The sequence below is a fragment of the Empidonax traillii genome, unplaced genomic scaffold (genome assembly GCF_003031625.1).
Source record: "Empidonax traillii isolate 1590-97213 ecotype Southwest subspecies unplaced genomic scaffold, ASM303162v1 scaffold101:size1699134, whole genome shotgun sequence".
NCBI lineage: Eukaryota > Metazoa > Chordata > Aves > Passeriformes > Tyrannidae > Empidonax > Empidonax traillii.
The window spans coordinates 1,168,373-1,180,614 of NW_020955294.1; the positions used below are offsets into that span (position 1 = coordinate 1,168,373).

General features: G+C 41.7%; 1 long non-coding RNA gene across 2 annotated transcripts in view; it reads left to right on the forward strand.

The window, feature by feature from the left end:
• LOC114056698 overlaps nucleotides 1-10,853 on the forward strand; it is a 13,417-nt gene extending 2,564 nt beyond the window's left edge. The window contains exons 3-4 of one of the 2 annotated variants that reach the window (XR_003571071.1): nucleotides 2,667-2,766; nucleotides 9,420-10,853. This is a non-coding gene — a long non-coding RNA (uncharacterized LOC114056698). Of the gene's footprint in view, nucleotides 1-2,666; nucleotides 2,767-4,558; nucleotides 4,611-9,419 lie in introns of those variants that run through there. The other variant, XR_003571072.1, reaches the window with a different exon arrangement.
• The last annotated feature ends 1,389 nt before the right edge of the window (nucleotides 10,854-12,242 follow it).

The window sequence follows — 12,242 nt, forward strand, 5'->3', positions numbered from 1 at the left end:
TCTAAGATGTTTTATAGATATTTTTGCTGTCTGAGGTAAATGGGGGAGGATTACACCTATTTTACAGACTGGTGAAATCAGAGCATAAGGAATTTAAATGACTCACCCAAGATTACACAATAACTCAATAGCAGACCCCAGCAGAGCCTGGAGTGCTCAGAACACTGGCCCAAACTGTCTCCTTGGCCTTGTCTTTGCTTTCAGACACTGAAAATACAGACAGAGTCAAAAATAGAAGAACAGAGCTTGTTTATTCTTCTGCTTATATATTAAACATAAGTTCTCTTTCAGTGAATAGTTTTGTTGTTTATATTTTCATGGGAAATCTAATCATTGAAGCAATTCATTCCAGACTTTTGCTATTCCCTTTCACAAAGCAACATATAGATACTGGAACAAAACTACTGCTACCACAAGCAGACCAGTGTGGTTCCCATCCTGGAAGCCCAAGAAAACTACCCTGTAATGTTAGACCACAACAGCTTTTTATTAATGTTACATCTTGGAGCTCTTCTCTGAATAGGAAACTTTCCTCCCAAATTTATTTGAAATCATATACCTATACCCTGACCTGATTTCTTTTTTCTCAGCCTGGTTAACATCATAAAATGGATCATTAATATGTCCTTTGAAAATGATGCCAGTCCTGTGTAGCTTAGACAGCCTGTATGTGTTGGTGCAAAGAAATCTGCTCCTACTGTACAGGATGTGTGAGCCAGAGAAGAGGGAGAGGGTTAAGAAAGGGAAAACATATACTGGAATGTAGTGGCATAACAAATCTATCCCTAATCTTGAAAGCTCCATAGTGCATGAGTAATGAAACTAAAGATGAATTATTACAGCTTGCACTCATAATTTACAGGTACGAGTGTATTATCTTACAGCATAAATATTCCATTTAGGCTTTGTGATGGTTTTTTTTTCTCCATATAGGAAAATAAAAGTAGTATTAGTCACATGTCCATAGCTTTGTCAGTGGCTGCAAAATGTTTTTCTTTCCAGGAGGAAAGCACACTGAATAATGCAACACTTCTATTTAGGCTGGTTTTTCATACATTGACACTTCGAAAATCTAGAAACAGTTCTTTTAATTTTAAGGGCTACAATGTCTGCTCCCTTTATTCCTGCCCTTTATCATCTTACACACCGTGTTCTTATAGACAAGGGGGGAAAAAAAACATTCCAGTGTCTAATAAATCTGAAATCCATCAGGGGCTGCAAAGCGTTCGCTCTCCTGCCCTGGTTCAGATCGAGTTACATCCAGCAGCACAACAAATGCACTTTGTGCACCAACACCGATGGATTAAGCACTTTCGCTCATTTTTCCAGGGTGAGAACTCAACTAAATCCTTTTTTTTTCTTTTTTTTCTTTTTTTTTTTTGGAGTTTTGAATATTTTTAACAAAGAGAATGGCTGCACAATTGATTTTCGAGCAAGGAGAGGGAAAAATCATATTACAATAGTTGTTGCTGAGCAGAATTTTAATATTGCTAAAGGACTTTAAAAATATTTTATGATCCGGGCCTCCCTTAGCACACAGTGCTCTACCTTTGGTTTTCTGAGCTAATTTATAAGAAACTCTGTGTGCAGGTCTCAGTAGTCCTTTTTCTGCTCTTAGACCTTTTGCTGCCTGTTAAGAGTGAAGTTGCACATGCTGTGCTTTCACAAATGGGAATTTTACTTTTGTTCTTTCCTGTTGCATTTCCCTAAAATAAAATATTTTCTGAGGGGAAAAAAAAAAAAAAGAAAAAGAAGTATTTTATTACTATTTGTGTAAGGAAATAATGTAATATGGGGCCAACTTTTTGGGCACACCAGGACTGATTTTCTAATACATGATCTCACAAGTATGAGAGATTTTATTTCAATGAGCTCAGTTCACAGCTACAGACCTAAAAGAGGGGTAGATTAATAGGTGTCAGGCAATTTAATAGTTTCTTTCTGACCCTTGTAGACAGCACTTTTTTAGAAGAGCTGAGCCCTCAGCAAAGTGAGTCCTAGAAATCAGAAGCTAATGCTGAACCCTTCTAAAAACAATAGCACTTCTCAGGTACCTGCATTTCAGTTTGTGCCTCTGTGAAATGGGAGCATTAATAATGAGATAAATCATTACTGAAACGGTCAGGGAAACAACTCTATGAAATGCTTTTAGTTTCAGGGATGCTAAATAAAATTAAAACAAATAAATGATTTATAGAACTGACCTGTCAGGTTTAAAGCTGTTCGTGGAGATATTTCAGTATTTGTTTTCACACAAAAATTAAGTTGCATTTATCAAGGGCAGAGCAATTTCCAAAGTGAATAGTGACCAATGTGTCCAGTGTAAGGAAGAAATAGTAGTTCCAGCTGATGTAAGAGGGTCTCTTCCACATGGCACAGGAATTCAAGTCTACAGACATGAAAGTGGAAGGGCAGTAGCAACAAAAGAGCAACAGAGGAGATGTTCAAAGACAAACTTTCAAAGGGGCACGTGCTGATCTGAACAATCTGCTGAATGTGTGTACACAGTTTAGGGGGGTTACAGTCACACATGAGCATTTTCCTACAGCCAAAATTAAGCATTTATGTATTGGCAGACTGGAAAACATGGGCACTGAGGGCCATCCAGGTACGTGGGGCAGAGCTGTGGTCGGGGCTGTTATATTAACTTCTCGTCTCGTCCTCAGCTTAAACAGAAGAGAGAGCAGAGCAAACACTCCAGCCCAGCTCATCACTGGCTTCTGTACTGGATTAAAACAAGACCAGAATTCAGACCTCTCATTGTAGGTAAGAAAAATAAATGATGTCTTCCATGTTCCTTCTGCCAGAGGGGGTTCTTTTTTCCCCTTCTGGCATTTTGAGCATGCAGGGGACACCTGTGCATTGTAGAAGGCACTTCTGCTGCACTCAGTTTTCATGAGGAGTAGTTTACCAAATGTGGAATACTGTAAATGATTCTTAGTGTTTCCTTCGAAAAAAACCAATGTTCCCAGTGCTGGCCTGAAATACTCGCCTGAAGGAAAGATGTTATGGTCATTTAAAAATCAGGGATGGCTCCAGTGAGGGAGCAGAGGGAGGAGAGCGCTGTGCAGAGGGATGCCAAGGAGAACTGTCTGGTGGTTACTCCTTTCTTTGGGTGACTTGAGTGTTACACCAGAGATATCACTGCTGTAGCTGTGAGGAGTCACCCATTTAAGCTGAAGAGGATGGTTGTGTTTTAAAGCAGAAGCATCTGCAGTCCCCAGTGAGCATTTCTTAAGAAACGGTTGAAACTGTCAGTATTTTAGGAAAGCTGGAGGTATTGCAGCCATTTCCTATCAGATGATGTCTCTCTAAGCATACAGGGTAATAGGACTGCTTTGAGCAGATTAGGTTAAATACTAAACTTGACTTCGTTAATGCTGATGGAAACACAGAGCTCAGTATTCTGTGCAAAATTATATTTTGAAGGAAAGCCTCCTTTTAAGTAAGACTATACCAGTTCAGAACTGTTAAATTTGATACTGTTATAACATAACACATTTCAAAACTGAGTGTCAAGGAGTAGAAATGTTCCAGTCCTGTAAGAGCAAATTCATAAACTTTGACATTTTTGGTGGTCTTCGTTTCTACTTTTCAAACGAATTTCCATCAGAAAACTTTGTGTGGGGAATAAACGTGGCAAACTCACTCCCAAGGATCTCGAGGCAAGTAATTATTCAGTAATTATTTTAGGTTCATTATTCTGATTAAATGGTGAGTAAAGTAATCATCATTTATCTCTGGCCTGCTGTATTTTTGTTTGCAGTACAAAACTGCAACAGAGAGCTCAGAGAGTAACCTTGTTGCCTGAGCAGTCCTGGCATCCCTGATGATTCCTGTGCACTAACAGGGTAATAATAAACAGAAATGCCTCTTGAATTACAAGTTCCATTGGAATCACAGGGGGAAGGTCAGTGTTTGCCAAATTGAGGAAGACAAAACTGGCATGAAAGGAATTTTATGTTCGAGCTTCTCAGAGGGGATTAGAAGTGCTTTCTTAATAGTGACTGAAAGGGAGCTGGAATGGTGTCACTGAATGTACAGACACTGCCCTGCTTATGCACACACACACACACAGTCACCACATCCAGCAGCACAAGCACCAAATGCTTAGGGTTGCTGCAACGTTTGAGGGGGTTTTAAAAGACATTTTTTTCGTCCTTCATCTCCACATGCTAAATATATAATAAGATACCTTGTTTTCTTGCCCTGTAGACCCACATGACCAAAATGAGGGACATTAGTAAGTGTTAGAAAAAGTATTCAAGTGTGAAATGAATTTCTCAAACATTAATAAGTATTTCTAGAACCTCAGTTTCATAATTTGACAGTTCCACAGTTAATAAATCACAGCAAAAGGAAAGTGTGATAACAGCAGAGCAAAAGGAAGCCTGGATCTATGAAGTGCAACTGAGGGATAAGTGAAAGAAGCATGCTGATGACCCTGAGTTTACTTTTGGGTTTTCTGAGCTTTCACTCAATTAAATTCATTCCTCTCCTCTAAAGACCTATTATGTGCCTTTACCTACGTTCCTAACTGATTTTTCTTGTAATACAGCTCCTTTGCCAAGTCACTTCCATGATTTAAGGGGCTCTGATTAAAAAAAAAAAAAAAAAAAAAAAAAAAAAAAAAAAAAAAAAAAAAAAAAAAAAAAAAAAAAAAAAAAAAAAAAAAAAAAAAAAAAAAAAAAAAATAAGTAGTAACATTGAGATGAAAGGAGCATCCACACTGTATTTGAGAAGGTTTTCTAAAGAGGTGGGTTGATTTTAATTAACTTCCTGAATGAAACAATTCAGGTCTGGAGCTGGCAATCTCCAATAATCACTCTTTGGCCTCTGGATGAAAAAGGGAGTCAATTATACAAAACAATGCCACGAAAAGGCAGTCAATGGAAGGAAGTAGTTATGTGTATGACAGCAGTACACACACTGAGGAGGCCCAGCATCCAGAGGCCCAACACGAGATTAGTCCCCACTGCAGTAGACATGAAATACACACTGGAAGAGACAGCCCCCTCACTCCAGAGCTTATCTTCTCTGCAAGACTGGTTCCTGTTTATATATTTTGAGCATTTCCCCTAATTCAGACTATATGCACAGAGAGATTTAACTTCACAGTGAGCTGCTGTCTCCAGAGGACCACAAACTAGTTCCAGTTACCCAACGATGTGACCACTCTGTGACATGAACATCACTTGGTGTCACTCAATAGATCCTGCATCCCTAATTCTTTATCACTGCCCCTCCTTTTGTGTGTTCTCAAAAGAGGCGACTTACACCACGTTTTCCTCAGGAGGAGTTAAAGGAAATACCCAAAACCTTCCAGTTGCCCTCAAGCAAGAAGGATCAAGAATGAGAGGGAAAAAAAGTGTCCTTTAGTGAGAATGGCTTGGCAAAGCTCATGATAAGAGGGTATTATGCAGATCTTTGTTCAGCCCTTGCCACAACAGGATCCCCAGCGTGGCACATCCTCCCTTCAGACACACATCTATGCCACTGCACCTTCAACCTACCCAGCAGAGCTCCTGGACTTCTGCTGAGCAGAGAATGTAAGTCAAGAGGGTTGTGTTAAAACTGCTCGTGGCTTTTCTGCTGCTGGGAGAGAGAGAAAAGCCTTGTGATGGAGTTCAGAGGCTGAACTCTGTCACCTGTCAGTTCCACTGACATTAATGTGGTAATTCTGGGTTAGGATTTGGTTTAGGAAGGCATCCTCAAGCAGGAGAGCATGCTGGTTTAAAAGCAGGCATATTTATGAAAGGTTGCCCTGCAGTGGTTGTTTTTATTGATGTAATTCAGAGCAGAATCTGACCCACTGACTCTGAGCTCAGAATACAATTACTCAATAGTTTAACCAGCAAGGTAGGCTCTGTGGGAAGAAAACAGAATTGGCATTTAAAAGTGAGATTTCCTTTGCCACTGCTGGTGTATTTTTCCTTTTGTCAGCAGAATTAGTGAGTTAATTAGAGAATTAAAGAGCAAGCAGAAAGGGACTATGGGAGGAGTAGGGAAGCTTCAGGGTTGTGCTTTTATCAGAACGGCATTGCTTCATTCTGAATCACCTGATCTACGGATTTAGCAAAAGAAATTTTGAGACACTTGAAAAATGAACGAAAGTGATCCTGAATGGGAGGGGAAAAAAAGCTAAAAGTAAATAGCTTAAGTAAATCTGTCCAAATGTCACATGTAAGGATGGCTCCACTCTGCTTAATGACAGGAGAGCAAGGAAGGTAAGGGGGAGGAAGGGACCCTTTTTGAAGGACTGTTGTTCTAATGTACCTGTGTTTATTTTAAAAGCTTTTCAAGGAGGTAGGGAGGGAAGCTACTGTCTCCCAGTGATAAAAGTTGAGTGATTAAGGACCCCATTTGGGGGCAATCTGCTCTCTGTCTCTGTAGTTGCCTACAAAATCCCTGATATGCAGGTAAAGCGAGCTCAGGAGAACATGGCTGATGGGAGAGGACTGAGAAGCAGGACTCCTGGACTTTTTTCCTAGTCCTGGCACTGACTGTGTGTGCAGGCGAGTGGAAGTTCAGTGAAACCACCTCTGACTAATGAGGACCATAGTCTTTACTCCCTCCCTAAGACGGGGAGGCACTGAGGCTGCAGGAGTGTCTGCCAGATGTTGGGTTCGTGGCTGAGAAGTGGCTCAGACACAGAAAGTATCTGGTAGTTTAAACAGACCAGTGTGCAGAGCTAGATCCTTTCTGAAGGAATTCTAATTCCTGTAACATATCTGTTCCTGTTCTAATTAGCCATGGTGTGTGAACATCTGCACCCACCATCTTCCTGTTATGTGGCAAATAATCTCATGGTTTATGGTTCCTCTGTTACAAATGGATTCTTGCTCAGCATCTGATATTAAATATCAGGCTCGAGTCCACTGTGCTGCGTGTGAGCCACTCTGTTTTAAAAGACAAAAGCTTTTGCTTCAGTCGCTGTCATGTACAGACACTGCAACCTGGCTCTTGTGGAGCGAGCTGGCTGTGGAACATCTCCCTGCAGGTTGCTGAACATAAAGGTATTCTTGGGTTTAGTTCCAGGAGATTGTTCTGCCAGAAGTTCAGAGTCAGTTCCAGCACTCGCTGACCCCTGCTGTCCTCACACACCTCAAAATGGCCCTTATTTAGCAGAGAGGAAAAATCTCTTTCTCTCTGTGCCTCTCTCCTGTGCTCTCTCTCTCTCATGTAACGTTGTCCTTTACGAACAATGACAGATTCTCACTGCTCCTCGTGTGCCCTTCCATTGAGATGAGGAGCTAAGTCCAGATTTGTTTTTGCTGTCATTCCAAATGAAGCCAGAGGAGTTATTCTGGGAATCATCTGCATTCTGCACTTTACCTAAACAAATTTGAAAGGACAGGTTTTTGAATGCAACTGATCCTGCAAGGTACACAGGGTCTTTAGTCAATGAGAGAGAAGGGCATTCACAGCCACGCTGTGCAAGAAGGGGCATTTTCATAGCACATGCAAAATGGTTCCAAAACTGCTTTTCCCTGTGTTTTGTGACGTGATCAAATCAGACCTCAGAAAACATAAGAAAGGATAGAGAGAGAAAGAGAGAAAGGAAGAAAGGAAGGAAGAAAGGAAGGAAGGAAGAGAAAGAAAGAGAAAGTGAGAAAGAAAGAAAAGAAGAAAAAAAGAAAAGAAAGAAAAGAAAGAAAGAGACTTGAAGTAAATGAATGCAAAATTTCCTAGAAATAAGCCTGAATGCTGTCTCAAAGCCAAGACAAACAGCATCACCCCAGCAAGCCTCTGGATAAATTTGGAGGGTGTTTAGTACCAGTCTCAGTGCAGAACTCCTAAACAAGGAGAGCAAAGGCTCAGCATGGCAGAATGGGCCAAGTTTTAATTTGGATCTGGTTTTATGTCCCAGCTTCATTGGAATGAACCTCAAAGGGCAAAGAGTCACAAATTGTGACCCCTAAAATATCTGTCCGTGTGAGTTGGGCTCTTTGTCCTTGAGGATCTCTGGCTGTCGCTTAATGGAGCTGCAGCCCAAGAAGGGAGACAGATGGTACTGATGGGCTGAAATTATACTCAGCTAAGTGCAAAGCTATAACTGCTATTTGTCATTCTAACATCACTGATTTGTCTAGAGAGAAAAACAAATAAGTTGTTGGGGGAGTAAGCAACTGCCTGGCTGTGGCCAGGCCAGATTGGAAGTGGGTGTAAGGCTCAGCACACAGAGACCCAGGTGCCATCAGCACTCGAGGGAGGTTATTAGGATGTCATTTCAGTTTCTTTCTCTGTCTGTCTCTCTCTCTCTGCTTGCTGTGGAGGTGGAAGGTGCGTGTGTTGTGAGGTGAACTGGGGAGTGAAGATAAAAATCTGTGGTAAGGAAATGCTACAGCTTTATCTCTGTTCTTTGATGTGGCAGGACAAATTAATTGATAACAGAACCAGCCAAAGCAGATGTGGTCATGGCCTCCTGAACTGCCCTATTGCAAGGAAAGGGCCCAGCAACATCAAAGACAAAGGTCAGCCAGCATTCCCCAAGCACAAAAAGACAAATCATGACAGGCAAATAGCTCAGGCTGCCATTGGAAAGGAGTTATTACCACAAAAGATGATGTCTGGCACATGGCCACTCTCCCAATCAGCTGGATGCAGTGGCTTCTCTTCTCTGCCATTTCCTTCTGTACCCAAAGGCAGAGTTTGGGCATAACATTTTCCTGTAAAAGTGACTTACTTTGTGTGCAGTGGCACAGGAGAATTAAAGCACAGAGCAGAATCCAGGGAACTGGCCAAAGCCGTGCCATGGAGTTAGAAAACTGAGCTCTGCTAGTTCAGGGCATCTTGTAGCCGTGTCTTTTGAAACTACAGCAAAGCTACCTGTTCACTTCCAGGTAAGAGTAAAAAGATTTGGTTTCTGGTCCCAGTTCTACCATTCCCTGGCTGTGTGCCTCGAGAAAATCAGTTCCTCCCTCGTGTCTGACCTTCTTCTAAACTGGAGGTGACAAAGAGGGCCATTCTGAGACCTCCAGAGTTAATGGAACTACAGACATTATTGGTATTTTATATCAAGTATTGTTTGTTTCAACCATTTCCTTCACTGTTTTCTCTGGGTATCCTGATGTTTTTCTAGCACGTTCCCCACCCATAACAAACATTTCAGGAATCACTGGACACTAAACACTCAAACCAAAGGAGCCCAGCACCCAGCAGGTCTCAGGTGAGTTTCTCTGTTCCATGTTTCTCTCTCTGGGAACAGAAATATTTGTCCTTCAAATACTATGACCTTCAAGGCTTTGGCACGTAGTTATTAACAAACCTGATTTGCATGAGTTCCCTTTTTCCATAGATCTGGATTCCTCACAAACTTTAATGTATTCAGCCTGGCCTCACCACGCAGCATCAGCGTGCTCTAATACCTCAGCATGCCATTAATCCCTTCTTCACCTGCTCTCCAGGTGCTTTTCCAGGCTATGTCTCAGTTTCTTGTCAGAAGGAGATCCTGACATGAGTCCTGTGTCTCTGCCCACTGATTTTCCAGAAGGTGCTGGGTAGAAGGGAGCCAACAGACTCTCCAGCCTATTTCCTGGACATCCCAGGACAAGAGTCGTGTAACAGAGAGCAGCTGCCCCACAGCTGAAATATAACTGGAATGCCTAAATGGCTGATATCCACCCTCATTTAGGAAACCTGCAGCATATCCAGGGCTCTGATCACACATTCCAGGACCTGATGCAGGGCTTTAGCTACTCTTCTATCATTCACATGAGTAGAGCTACCACACAGGACACAGACTATCTTGGAATTAATTTCTTTTCACTACAGTAACACACTTCAGCATCACATCTTGGTGTTCTCAGGCATCCCAGGAGAGTTGCACAGCGCTGGCTACCAAGAGATGCTCAGTTGTTCCACTTTTAAGTGTCCTTGTGCCCATTATAACATTGTAATAAAAATAACCAGAAGCGGGTACGTGTTCCCAGCAGGCATCAGTGATTCATAGCAAACTGTACAAACCAATGCATGACATAGATAAAGGCATTTGAAGCCCCAAGACACAACTGTGGTGTGTGTGCACCAGGACTACGTCACCAGGAACCAGAGGACTGCAAAAGCTTATCCCCCACAGCAGGCAACAGTAACTCAGTGGGACAGGTCACATTTGTAATCAGCCAGAGCCCGTCCTTCTCCTGCAGAGAAACTCAAAGCAGAGAGCAGAAAAGTAGAAAAGCTCTGAGAGGCAGCCTGGACAATGTTGTCTGAAGGTTTCCTACAAGGAATATGGACAGTTTAAGCCATGACAGCCAAGGCACTGTAGAAACAAAGGGATTTTATCTCTCCCCAGAGGATGTTATCTCTCCCAAAGGATGCTAACTCTCCCAAAGGATGTTTGCTCTCCCGAAGGATTTTAGCTCTCCACTTGCAGACCTGTGACTCCCCTGGGGAAGGGAATATCTTGATCACAGTCATCATACCTACTTGGGTTTTTGTTTCCTTTTGTTTGTTTGTTTGTTTGTTTTTTACTGGAGACAAAGGTTGAGTGGCTTTTGTCCCTCTTCCCCAGGGCGACCTCACAGACATGGCAAGTTACAGTGCAGGGAAAAGCTGGATCAGGGAGGTTAATAAATGTGCCACACTGGAGAAACAAAGTATTTTATATCCAGTGGGGTGTTCATGACATGAGAGCAGTTACACCATCTCAGACCTAAAAATGAGCTCTACTCGTTTCAGAGGGAACACTCTTGTTTACTAAAGTGAGAATCCAACCCACTGAAATGATTTCTCATTTAAATGTAGTGCAACTGCAGGAGAGTCAAACCCAGCTAGTGCAGTTCTGGAGGTCTGAGGAAAGGGAACTGGTGACATTTGTAGCTGGAATGTGAGAGGGCAGTGCTAATCTGGACCATGAGCTGGTCCTGGGTCTCCGAGTGACCCCCATTCACCCAGAGCTTCTCTTTGCCTTGGTTTTTCTGTCTGTCAGGGTGGGGAAGTGACGTTGACCCTTTTTTGGAAAGTGATGTGACAAGCACAAAGTATTAGACCGTTAGACAGCTGTGGGAAGCACTGAGAGATCTCTTGGAATTACGGATACAGAAACAAGGAAAGATTTTGTCAGCTGGATGCAAGGACTAGAAAAAAAAAAAGACATTCTGACATGCTATTGCTGTTGAAGTCCCCTCCCTAGAGAGGTCTGGTGAGGGCATTTCTCAGTGCCCACTCTTTATCTGAACTCCTCCACATGCCTCAATCCTAATCCAGCACAGCAGAGACTCATCCTATTGTGTTAAAATCAAATGCACTTACAGGTAAATGTCACTCTGCCATAAAGAGAAAGGAAACCACTTAACTTTCTGTTTCTTTGTCTACCTGCCTCCATAATAGTTCTTGTCAATTTACATTATTCATGACTACCAGAGATAACTTAAAATGTATCTTTCAATGGAATATAATGCAAACAGTTTTCTGTGTGGGCAGGGTAAAACAAAATAATAATTACAACACACGATGATAGTGCTTAGAACAAAATATTTTTTCCGTAAAAAGACTTTTGTGGCAGGAACACACACTCCAGCACCGAAAGAAAACACTGAGAGAGAAAAATATCTCTGCTGGTGTATTAGATTCTATCAATGACACTGATGGTTTCATTGTCTAAATAAACATTGTGTGTAGATAAAGTGTGACCTGAAAAGTGAATCATTAGATTGACAGGATAAAGCAAATCAACTTTCTTCTGTCTTTATGCCTCCCACCAGATACATAATCAGACTTCTCCCTATGTGGGCACTCCAACAGCAAAGCATCTGTCAGGATCAGCTATTCTTGTAGCTTGGGTTTGGGAGTTTATGATAATCTGACAAAATTGCACCAGTCCATTTCAGACATTTTTTTTCCCTCTCTTTTCAGCAGTAAGACTACTTAACATTATATCTTCAAATGAGCATTAGCATAGGTAATTTGATTTTGCAACTTGGGATAATGTGTGTGTGTGTATGTGTGTATAAATCACATGTATGGAATTTATTTAGGAAGAAAACACGTTGCAGTGTAGCTGCCCTGTCCTGAATCAGTGAATAGAAAAGCTAAAGGGAAGGTTTTTTTGCTCTAGCTGAGTTTCTGCTGGTTTTTTTCTGGTAGATTTATTCTGCTTTAAAAATGAGGTAACTACTGTTGGACTAAGGTACTCAGTATATCAGGCCCCAAAAGTTGTAGGAAGCACTAAGAGGATACTCAGGAGGTACTTTTATTATATATTTCACTCAGGTTAACTCCACTGTCCAGAGCCAGAGCAG